This window comes from Bubalus kerabau, chromosome 6 (genome assembly GCF_029407905.1).
Source record: "Bubalus kerabau isolate K-KA32 ecotype Philippines breed swamp buffalo chromosome 6, PCC_UOA_SB_1v2, whole genome shotgun sequence".
Classification (NCBI taxonomy): Eukaryota; Metazoa; Chordata; class Mammalia; order Artiodactyla; family Bovidae; genus Bubalus; species Bubalus kerabau.
Window position 1 is genome coordinate 9,165,235 of NC_073629.1, and position 12,713 is coordinate 9,177,947.

Below are 12,713 nucleotides of genomic sequence, written 5' to 3' on the forward strand. Positions count from 1 at the left end.
ATTGGCCAAAGACCACCCAGAAACTAATCTCATCACCATAAAACCTGAGACTGTGAGCCACGCGGCAGAGCAGTTCTCCTGGGTTCCTTAACCCTACTGCTTTCCACCTGGGTGCCCTTTCCCAATAAAATCTCTTGCTTTGTCAGCACATGTGTCTCCTTGGACAATTCATTTCTGAGTGTTAGACAAGAGCCCAGTTTCGGGCCCTGGAAGGGGTCCCCCTTCCTGCAACAATTTGATAATAATATACTGAGATTTTACCCAGACCAAGTCATGTGATAAATTCCAGAAGAAAGCAGGTAGATTTGAAAACAGAGGGGAATAACACTAATGCTTTATTCTTGTCAAGATCAGGGGTTTACAAACCATTGCCCATGACCTGTTTTTTATGGCCAGTGAGCTGAGCATGGGTTTACATATTTAAAGGTTGGGAATTCTCTGTGGTCCAGTGGTTAGGACTTCAAGTTTTCACTGTCAAGGGCCCGGGTTGGAGAACTAAGATCCTGCAAGCCATGTGGCATGGCCAGGGAGGCAGAAGTGATTACCATTATTTCTAAATTATTTTCTAAGTTTAGTAAAACTAAGATCAATATTCCACAAAATCACCATTGTTCAACTTCATTAATAATCAAAGAAATGTAGATGACAACTTTGCATGTTTAAAAAAATTGAAATTGACAAAAACATGATAAATCATAGTTTCTAGTAGTGAACTCAGCGCATCATTCCAATCCCAGTTTTCCCCCTTTCTTCTTCTTTTTTTTTTTTTTTTAAGATTATGTCTTTATTTTAATCAACATAGAGAATTAATTCCTTGGCTGTAATACATCATCTGGATTCAGTTGTATTCTATTTTCTTCTTTTTTTTTTTTTAATTTTATTTTATTTTTAAACTTTACATAACTGTATTAGTTTTGCCAAATATCAAAATGAATCCGCCACAGGTATACATGTGTTCCCCATCCCAAACCCCCCTCCCTCCTCCCTCCCCATTCCATCCCTCTGGGTCATCCCAGTGCACCAGCCCCAAGCATCCAGTATCGTGCATCGAACATGGACTGGCAACTCGTTTCATACATGATATTTTACATGTTTCAATGCCATTCTCCCAAATCTTCCCACCCTCTCCCTCTCTCACAGAGTCCATAAGACTGTTCTATACATCAGTGTCTCTTTTGCTGTCTCATACACAGGGTTATTGTTACCATCTTTCTAAATTCCATATATATGTGTTAGTATACTGTATTGGTGTTTTTCTTTCTGGCTTACTTCACTCTGTATAATAGGCTCCAGTCCCCCTTTCTTCTAATGTCAGTACAAAATATTAAAATTCTCAGACTCCTTAGTATCTAGAGTTGCCATGATACAAGTGCTAGTGAGTAGAAGTCTAAATGTTCTTTGTTTATCTTTTATTCTTCTTTATCCCTGGAAACAGATAGGATGATTGGAGAGACAGTAGCCATTCTGTGATCAGGAGGCTGAAAAAAAAATTATGTGCAATAGAAGGTGAAGTAGGACTATCAAAGAAGTCAAGTACCCTCTTAAAGTAGTTGAGTCTCACACTAGTCCTTCGTTGCATACCCCTAGAATTTTTATTTTGTGATAAATAAATCCACTGAATTATTTAAGCTGCTGTGATAGGTTTTTCTATTATTTGCAGCCAAATATAATCCTTGACAAGAGGTTCACGAAATGAACTCTTAGGAATGCCCTGGTGGTCTAGTGGTTAGGACATCATGCTTCCACTGCAGGGGGCATGGGTTCTATCCCTGGGGTTCTATCCCTGGTTAAGGAACTAGGATCCCTCAAGCCACACGGTGAAGTAAAAAAGAAAACAAACAAACAATGGACTCTTTTAGGACAGATTGGTAGTTGCCAGAGGAGGAGTGGGGTGGGAGAGTGAAACAGATGAAGGGGATTAAGATGTACATTTTTAATTTTTACAGTTATAAAAAAGTAGCAGTTCCTCAGCCGGGTCTCTCACCACCGCCATGAGGACAGCATGGCAGGAGCTGAGTTGCAGATGGTGCTGGAGCAGCGGCTTACCTCGAATAGCCAAAGCAATCTTGAGAAAGAAGAATGGAACTAGAGGAATCAACCTGCCTGACTTCAGGCTCTACTACAAAGCCACAGTCATCAAGACAGTATGGTACTGGCACAAAGACAGAAATATAGATCAATGGAACAAAATAGAAAGCCTAGAGATAAATCCACGCACCTATGGACACCTTATCTTTGACAAAGGAGTCAAGAATATACAATGGAGAAAAGACAATCTCTTTAACAAGTGATGCTGGGAAAACTGGTCAACCACTTGTAAAAGAATGAAACTAGAACACTTTCTAACACCATACACAAAAACAAACTCAAAATGGATTAAAGATCTAAACATAAGACCAGAAACTATAAAACTCTTATAGGAGAACATAGGCAAAACACTCTCCAACATACATCACAGTAGGATCCTCTATGATCCACCTCCCAGAATATTGGAAATAAAAGCAAAAATAAACAAATGGGATCTAATTAAAATTAAAAGCTGCACAACAAAAGAAACTATAAGCAAGGTGAAAAGGCAGCCTTCAGAATGGGAGAAAATAATAGCAAATGAAGCAACTGACAAAGAACTAATCTCAAGAATATACAAGCAACTCCTGCAGCTCAATTCCAGAAAAATAAATGACCCAATCAAAAAATGGGCCAAAGAACTAAACAGACATTTCTCCAAAGAAGATATACAGATGGCTAACAAACACATGAAAAGATGCTCAACATCACTCATTATTAGAGAAATGCAAATCAAAACCACAATGAGGTACCATTTCATGCCAGTCAGAATGGCTGTGATCCAAAAGTCTACAAGCAACAAATGCTGGAGAGGATGTGGAGAAAAGGGAACCCTCTTCCACTGTTGGTGGGAATGCAAACTAGTACAGCCACTATGGAGAACAGTGTAGAGGTTCCTTAAAAAACTGGAAATAGAACTGCCATACGACCCAGCAATCCCACTCCTGGGCATACACACTGAGGAAACCAGAATTGAAAGAGATCCATGTACCCCAATGTTCATCACAGCACTGTTTATAATAGCCAGGACATGGAAGCAACCTAGATGTTCATCAGCAGACGAATGGACAAGAAAGCTGTGGTACATATACACAATGTAGTATTACTCAGCCATTAAAAAGAATGCATTTGAATCAGTTCTAATGAGGTGGATGAAACTGGAGCCTATTATACAGAGTGAAGTAAGCCAGAAAAAACAACACCAATACAGTATACTAACGCATATATATGGAATTTAGAAAGATGGTAATGACAACCCTGTATGCGAGACAGCAAAAGAGACACAGATGTATAGAACAGTATTTTGGACTCTGTGTGTGTGTGTGTGGGGATGATTTGGGAGAATGGCATTAAAACATGTATAATATCATATAAGAAACAAATCGCCAGTCCAGGTTCGATGCAGGATACAGGAGGCTTGGGGCTGGTGCACTGGGATGACCCGGAGCGATGGTATGGGGAGGGAGGTGGGAGGGGGGTTCAGGATGGGAACACATGTACACCCGTGGTGGATGCATGTTGGTGTATGGCAAAACCAATATAATATTGTAAAGTAAAAAAAAAAAAAAAAAAAAAAAAAAAATTACAGAATTTTCAACACTCTCTACAATAAAAAGCAAATGCCACATAAAAACCAATGTGGAAGAGAGAAAAAAAAAAAAGTAAGTAATGGGAATATAATGTATTTAGTCATTAATTAATGTAGGGTATTAAGAAGAGATGGCAAGAATACACAGAAGAGTTGTACAAAAAAGATCTTCACAACCCAGATAATCACAATGGTGTGATCACTGACCTAGAGCCAGACATCCTGGAATGTGAAGTCAAGTGGGCCCTAGAAAGCATCACTACGAACAAAGCTAGTGGAGGTGATGGAATTCCATTTGAGCTATTCCAAATCCTGAAAGATGATGCTGTGAAAGTGCTGCACTCAATATGACAGCAAATTTGGAAAACTCAGCAGTGGCCACAGGAGTGGAAAAGGCCAGTTTTCATTCCAATCCCAAAGAAAGGCAATGCCAAAGAATGTTCAAACTACTGCACAATTGCACTCATCCCACACGCTAGTAAAGTAATGCTCAAAATTCTCCAATCCAGGCTTCAGCAATATGTGAACCGTGAACTTCCTGATGTTCAAACTGGTTTTAGAAAGGGCAGAGGAACCAGAGATCCAATTGCCAACATTCACTGGATCATGGAAAAAGCAACAGAGTTCCAGAAAAACATCTATTTCTGCTTTATTGACTGTGCCAAAGCCTTTGACTGTGTGGATCACAATCAACTGTGGAAAATTCTGAAAGAGATGGGAATACCAGACCACCTGATCTGCCTCTTGAGAAATTTGTATGCAGGTCAGGAAGCAACAGTTAGAACTGGACATGGAACAACAGACTGGTTCCAAATAGGAAAAGGAGTTCGTCAAGGCTGTATATTGTCACCCTGTTTATTTAACTTCTATGCAGAGTACATCATGAGAAACGCTGGGCTGGAAGAAGCACAAGGTGGAATCAAGACTGCCAGGAGAAATATCAATAACCTCAGATATGCAGATGACACCACCCTTATGGCAGAAAGTGAAGAGGAACTAAAAAGCCTCTTGATGAAAGTCAAAGTGGAGAGTGAAAAAGTTAGCTTAACGCTCAACATTCAGAAAACGAAGATCATGGCATCCGGTCCCACCACTTCATGGGAAATAGATGGGGAAACAGTGGAAACAGCGTCAGACTTTATTTTGGGGGGCTCCAAAATCACTGCAGATGGTGACTGCAGCCATGAAATTAAAAGACGCTTACTCCTTGGAAGGAAAGTTATGAGCAACCTAGATAGCATATGCAAAAGCAGAGACATTACTTTGCCAACAAAGGTTCGTCTATTCAAGGCTATGGTTTTTCCTGTGGTCATGTATGGATGTGAGAGTTGGACTGTGAAGAAGGCTGAGTGCTGAAGAATCGATGCTTTTGAACTGTGGTGTTGGAGAAGACTCTTGAGAGTCCCTTGGACTGCAAGGAGATCTAACCAGTCCATTCTGAAGCAGACCAGCCCTGGGATTTCTTTGGAAGGAATGATGCTAAAGCTGAAACTCCAGTACTTTGGCCACCTCATGGGAAGAGTTGACTCATTGGAAAAGCCTCTGATGCTGGGAGGGACTGGGGGCAGGAGGAGAAGGGGACGAGAGAGGATGAGATGGCTGGATAGCATCACTGACTCAATGGACGTGAGTCTGAGTGAACTCCGGGAGTTGGTGATGGACAGGGAGGCCTGGCGTGCTGGGATTCATGGGGTCGCAAAGAGTCAGACACTACTGAGCGACGGAACTGAACTGAACTGAACTGAAGAGTTTTGAAAAATCTACTTCAATTCTGTTTTACTCAATTATTAAAAAGAGATTTTGGGACACTTTTGCTGAATAATCACTATACTATGCTGCTGCTAAGTCACTTCAGTCTTGTCCGACTCTCTGCAACCCCATAGACGGCAGCCCACCAGGCTCCCCTGTCCCTGGGATTCTCCAGGCAAGAACACTGGAGTGGGTTGCCATTCCCTTCTCCAATGCATGAAAGTGAAAATTGAAAGTGAAATTGCTCAGTCATGTCCGACTCTTAGCGACCCCATGGACTTCGGCCTACCAGGCTCCTCCGTCCATGGGATTTTCTAGGCAAGAGTACTGGAGTGGGGTGCCACTCCCACTATACTGTGAATTGTGGTAAACTCTGAAACAGGTGAAAACAATATGTTCATTGACTGGTAGAGTACAGTGGGATGGAGGGTGAAGTCAAGGGAATGGCAGGGAGATACATACCTGTAAGCAAATTATTCAAACACTATGAGTACACTTTTTCTACACAATCTAAGAGATTAATGCATTAAAAACATTATTAGTTTAAGTTTTAGGACACACCATGTATAAAGATGTAATTTTTTGACATCAGCAAAAGAAAGGGGTGGGGGCAGAGCTATAAAGAAAGAGTTGTATAATACTGAAGTTAAGCTGTTAAAAATCAAATATGGCATTATAACTTTAGCAGGTTACATGTAATCTTCATGTTGAGCACAAATTAAATAGTATAGAATATACACAAAAGAAAATGAGAAAAGGATTTAAATGTTTCCCTACAAAAAAATTACCAACTGAACACAAAAGAAGATAGTAATGCAGGTGATGGGAAAGGAAAATCTTTTTTTTTTTTTTTTTAGTTGGAGGAGAGTTGCTTTACAATGTTGTGTTGGTTTCTGCTGTACAACAATGGAGAAATGAAAGCCTGTAAGGTATATAGAAAACAGAAAAAAATGAAAGAAGTAAATCCCCTCTTGTCAGCAATTACTTTAAATATTAATGAATTAAATTTTTGAATAAAAAGACAGAGATGGCAGAATGAATTAAAAAATCATGATCAGGACTTCCCTGGTGGTCTAGTGGTTAAGAATCTGCCTGCCAATGCAGGGGACATAGGTTCAATCCCTGGTACAGGAAGATACTACATTCCATGGAGCAACTAAGCCTGTGTGCCACATCCGCTGAAGCCCACACACCTAGAGCCTGTGCTCCACAAGAGAAGCCACCACAATGAGAAGCCCGTACACCACACGTAGAAAGTAGCCCTTGCTTGCCGCAACTAGAGAAAGCCTGTGCGCAGCAGAAAAGACCCAGCACAGCTGAATGTTAAAAAAAAGTCATGATCCAACTCTATGATATCTCCAAGAGACTCATTTTAGATCTGAAGATGCAAAAAGATTGAAAGTGAATAAAAGTGAAAGGCAGGAAAAAGATATTCCATGCAAATATTAATACTAATATCAGACAAAATAGATTAAAAAAAGTAGCAAGAGACAAAGGACATTATACATTTATAAAGTTCAGTACAGAAAAGTGATACAGCAATTATAAACATTTATACAACTAATAACATACCATTATAATATATAAAGCAAAGATGGACATAACTGAGAGAAAGTTCTACAATAGGCATGCAGCCCCAAAGGGAAAGAGGTGGGAAACTTAAAAACAACCAAAACAGCCCCTGAATTCTCCTTCCAAAGAGCATAGGAACTTTCCCTTATCTCTCCCTATTCCCTGTTAAGCTGGGATCCTTTCCTTGTTTTATAAGGTCCCTGGGGATTGCTGCTGGGTCTTTTAGGAGGAAAACCCAGCGGTGCCTCTGACCACATATTTTGCCCCATGGAGATGAAGACAGGTTTTCTCAGGACTAGACCAGGCTCAACACAGAATCATAACTTAGGACTTGTCATAAAGTTAATTTACTTCTATGGGAAACAAGAAAAAGTTGTTACAAAATATTAAAAAAATTTCCCATTAAAAATTAAAAAGCAAAAATAGAACATATGTTATCAGTGTTATTTTACATGAAAGGTATTTTAACAACACCAAAATAGAAAGGCCACAGTCACAGAGTAAATGTAGTTTTTTAGCTTGAATATATCTAGTTCCATAGAAAACCTATATTTTTGTTCTTATATTTTTTATGTTGTATGCCTAACACTGTCATGACCTGTCCCAATCTTCAGATGGCGATTTGTGAATCTTTGGTTTAGTACAAACGCCTCTCATGATCAAAAAGTGTGACATTATTCATACTCTGGAGACAGCGAGCTCTTTAAGAACAAATTTTTATCTCCCTTTTCCAGTGACAAACTCAATTACTTCCTTGTATATAATTTCATGATAAGCTTTTATTATGTACTTGATTTCATTGCATTTCAAATATTTATTTATCTTGTATGCAATTCTTAAGAAAAAGTTGGTTGTTTCCCTTGTTTGCTAAGCTAACATTTTCTGTTTTGAGGACATGAAGGAAATGAATAACTAAACAAGTCCGGGTGAACTAACATAAAAAAAGAGTTCTCAGATGTATAGGAGTAAGAATTAAAAGAGTTGCAAGGATAGACCGTAACTAGGCCTAAAACCTGGGTCTGCCACCAGAATGTAGTAACTAAAAAACAAGCTTTCAGTACCCCCAGCACACTGTTGTATTCCATAAGACTGAAATGCTACTGTAGGGTAAAACCAAGATGGGGTTTTAAGTGAGCAGTGGGTATGGTGACAATTTTTTAAAGGAGTGTAGTTTTAATTTGAAATTTTAATGCAAGTTGTTTCTTTGGATATATAAATTAAGATGTAAAAAATCAGATTTCCTATTCTTGAAAAACACTAAAATATGTTATTATACCCCAAATATTGGTATTTTGGAACTTGAGAGAACAGTAATTCAGAAACATACTCATCTAAATGCAATTAAAAAGGTATTGCTTTATTCTCCCAAATTTTACTAGTAAAATTTTAGAAGTTTGATATGTAGTGCAGGAATAATATTGCTCAGCTCCCTGAGTTGCTAGGTTGTGTTTTTGCCACTACTTACTATATTGTGCATGAGATACTAAATAGTATATACTTGTTCTTGACTAAAGCGGACAGAGACAAAGATTTGGGGAGTGGTATGTATCTATCTGGAGGAAGACATGGCAACCAACTCCAGTATTCTTACCTGGAAAATTCGGTGGACAGAGGAGCCCCCAGGCTATAGTCTATGAGTCACAAAGGGTCGGACACGACTGGTCGGACACACATATAGGGCTTGTGTGTGTGTGTCCTGATAGAAGATGATTTATCAAGGAAATTTTCCCACACCATTTGCCTGTTGAAGACCCAGAATTAGTTATTCCTTTCACTCCTGCTTGCAAAATGGCCACCTTTCCTCCCAGACCCTCCCCTTTGTGATACACAACCAAGGCAGCCGACTCTCGCAGTGCTGACGTTGTTTCCCTGAGGTCTTCCTTTAACGCCCCAGTGCAGTCTGTACATCTCACACCTCCTGAGATACCACAGGCAACACATTTAGAATTTTCCCTAAAACAGAACACAGAACACCATCCTTCCAACCTCGAAGATTAGTTTCCTCATCAGACATAAAAATACCACCAAGCCAGGGCCCCATATTTGCGTTATTTCCTGAGGCTGGAAAAAGGATGATGTGGACGTGTGCCCTGCCTGGTAAAGGCTTCAGGGTAAAAGTGACCCTATGTGCTTACATTATTTGGCTAGAACAAGTCCCATGGCCCACTTAACTTCACAGAGAAGAGGTGCAGTCTTTCCTGGGCCTCCAGAAAGAAGAGACTTAATCACAGTGAACAACCCAAGTGACTACCTGAGAAATTGCCTGATTAAGTGGTATTAGTGGTCATTTCCCTATGGCTGTAGCAAACAGCAGAGATGTATGGGAGACAGGTCAGTCCTCTCTCCATCTCTCTCTCCCACCCTGTCCTCTCTGAAAACAAATTCAGATGGTTGTGATGTAGTAGCGTGCACGGGTAAGTGTAAGTTATTAATAACATTCCAGGCCTTGGATTAGATAGTGGTTTGTATGTGTGTAAGGCATTTGCCTTCCTCTGCACTGAACAAGCATGATGGCTCCTGTACCTTGGACAGCAAAGAGATATGCTGCTGGAGGCCCAGGAAGGACAGGAAGTAATGTCCTGAGCACCAGCAACTGATTCCCCAGAGCAGCCCCAGCAGCAGAGGTGGCGGAAATGAGGTATCACGGGGTCAGTGGTCAGCCAGAGTCTGGGCAGTGGACAGTGCTGAGAGGAGTTGGGCTGGCATGGGTGTGGAATGGAGATGTAGAACATTGTAAGCAGGTGTACCCTGGGGATTATGGGCTTCAAATGTGGGCAAGAAATCTCCTAATAATGGGAGGGAATGAAAGCCAGAGAAATTTCAGTTTACTATGGATGCTAGTTGAGCTGAGTGGATCTCCCAGGCTGGTGGACCCTAGAAAGTTACACTGCTACACTGAAAAGAGTTAATGAGAACTGCACTGTGGTTATATATGAGATATCTCTATTAATAAAACACAAACTTATCTGTGGGAAAGAGCCTTCATGTATGTGAAGTGAAGTCGCTCCGTCGTGTCTGACTCTTTGCAACCCCATGGACTGTAGCCTACCAGGCTCTTCAGTCCATGGAATTTTCCAGGCAAGAGTCCTGGAGTGGGTTGCCATTTCCTTCTCCAGGGGATCTTCCCAACCCTGGGATGGAACCTGGGTCTCCTGCACTGCAGGCAGACGCTTTACCATCTGAGGCACCACAGGATAGCGGCTCATGTATGCAACTTACCCTCAATTTGCCCAGAAAAAGTGTTGTGTAAGTTTGTGTGTGAATATAGAGAGAGGGTACACATGATAAAGGAAATAGGGTGAAACACAAACAGCAGGTGCATCTAGGTAAAGGCTATATTTGTGTTTATGAACTGTTTTTACTTTTACAATATTCTGTACATTTTCAATTATTTATAACCCGAAATAAATAAAAGAATGACATGACAGTGTGACATCACATAATTCAGTTCAGTTCAGTCGCTCAGTCGTGTCCGACTCTTGGTGACCCCTTGAATCGCAGCACGCCAGGCCTCCCTGTCCATCACCAACTCCCGGAGTTCACTCAGACTCATGTCCATCGAGTCAGTGATGCCATCCACCAACTCATCCTCTCTCGTCCCCTTCTCCTCCTGCCCCTAATCCCTCCCAGCATCAGAGTCTTTTCCAGTGAGTCAATTCTTCGCATGAGGTGGCCAAAGTACTGGAGTTTCAGCTTTAGCATCATTCCTTCCAAAGAAATCTCAGGGCTGGTCTCTTTCAGAATGGACTGGTTGGATCTCCTTGCAGTCCAAGGGACTCTCAAGGGTCTTCTCCAACACCACAGTTCAAAAGCATCAATTCTTCGGCGCTCAGCCTTCTTCACAGTCCAACTCTCACATTCATACATGACCACAGGAAGAACCATAGCCTTGACTAGACAGACCTTACTTGGCAAAGTAATGTCTCTGCTTTTGAATATGCTATCTAGGTTGCTAATAACTTTTCTTCCAAGGAGTAAGCGTCTTTTAATTTCATGGCTGCAGTCACCATCTGCAGTGATTTTGGAGCCCAGAAAAATAAAGTCTGACACTGTTTCCACTGTTTCCCCATCTATTTCCCATGAAGTGATGGGACCAGATGCCACAATCTTCATTTTCTGAATGTTGAGCAACTTTTGTTAAGCCAACTTTTTCACTCTCCACTTTGACTTTCATCAAGAGGCTTTTGAGTTCCTCTTCACTTTCTGCCATAAGGGTGGTGTCATCTGCATATTTGAGGTTACTGATATTTCTCCCGGCAATCTTGATCCCAGCTTGTGCTTCTTCCAGCCCAGCGTTTCTCATGATGTACTCTGCATAGAAGTTAAATAAGCAGGGTGACAATATACAGCCTTGACGAACTCCTTTTCCTATTTGGAACCAGTCTGTTGTTCCATGTCCAGTTCTAACTGTTGCTTCCTGACCTGCATACAAATTTCTCAAGAGGCAGGTCAGGTGGCCTGGTATTCCCATCTCTTTCAGAATTTTCCACAGTTGATTGTGATCCACACAGTCAAAGGCTTTGGCATAGTCAATAAAGCAGAAATAGATGCTTTTCTGGAACTCTCTTGCTTTTTCCATGATCCAGTGGATGTTGGCAATTGGATCTCTTGTTCCTCTGCCTTTTCTAAAACCAGCTTGAACATCAGGAAGTTCACAGTTCACATATTGCTGAAGCCTGGCTTGGAGAATTTTGAGTATTACTTTACTAGTGTGTGAGATGAGTGCAATTGTGTGGTAGTTTGAGCATTCTTTGGCATTGCCTTTCTTTGGGATTGGAATGAAAACTGACCTCTTCCAGTCCTGTGGCCACTGCTGAGTTTTCCAAATTTGCTGGCATATTGAGTGCAGCAGTTTCACAGCATCATCTTTCAGGATTTGGAATAGCTCCGCTGGAATTCCATCACCTCCACTAGCTTTGTTCATAGAGATGCTTTCCAAGGCCCACTTGACTTCACATTCCAGGACGTCTGGCTGTAGGTCAGTTATCACACCATCGTGATTATCTGGGTTGTGAAGATCTTTTTTGTACAGTTCTTTTGTGTATTCTTGTCATCTGTTCTTAATATCTTCTGCTTCTGTTAGGTCCATACCATTTCTGTCCTTTAGTGAGTCCATCTTTGCATGAAATGTTCCCTTGGTATCTCTAATTTTCCTGAGGAGATCTCTAGTCTTTCCTATTCTGTTGTTTTCCTCTGTTTCTTTGCATTGATTGCTGAGGAAGGCTTTCTTATTTCTTCTTGCTATTCTTTGGAACTCTGCATTCAGATGCTTATCTTTCTTTTTCTCCTTTGCTTTTCGCTTCTCTTGTTTTCACAGCTATTTGTAAGGCCTCCCCAGACAGCCATTTTGCTTTTTTGCATTTGTTTTCCATGGGGATGGTCTTGATCCCTGTCTCCTCTACAATGTCACGAACCTCAGTCCATAGTTCATCAGGCACTCTATCTATCACATCTAGGCCCTTAAATCTATTTCTCACTTCCACTGTATAGTCATAAGGGATTTGATTTAGGTCATACCTGAATGGTCTAGTGGTTTTCCCTACTTTCTTCAATTTAAGTCTGAATTTGGCAATAAGGAGTTCATGATCTGAGCCACAGTCAGCTCCTGGTCTTGTTTTTGTTGACTGTATAGAGCTTCTCCATCTTTGGCTGCAAGGAATATAATCAATCTGATTTCGGTGTTGACCATCTGGTGATGTCCATGTGTAGAGTTTTCTCTTGTATTGTTGGAAGAGGG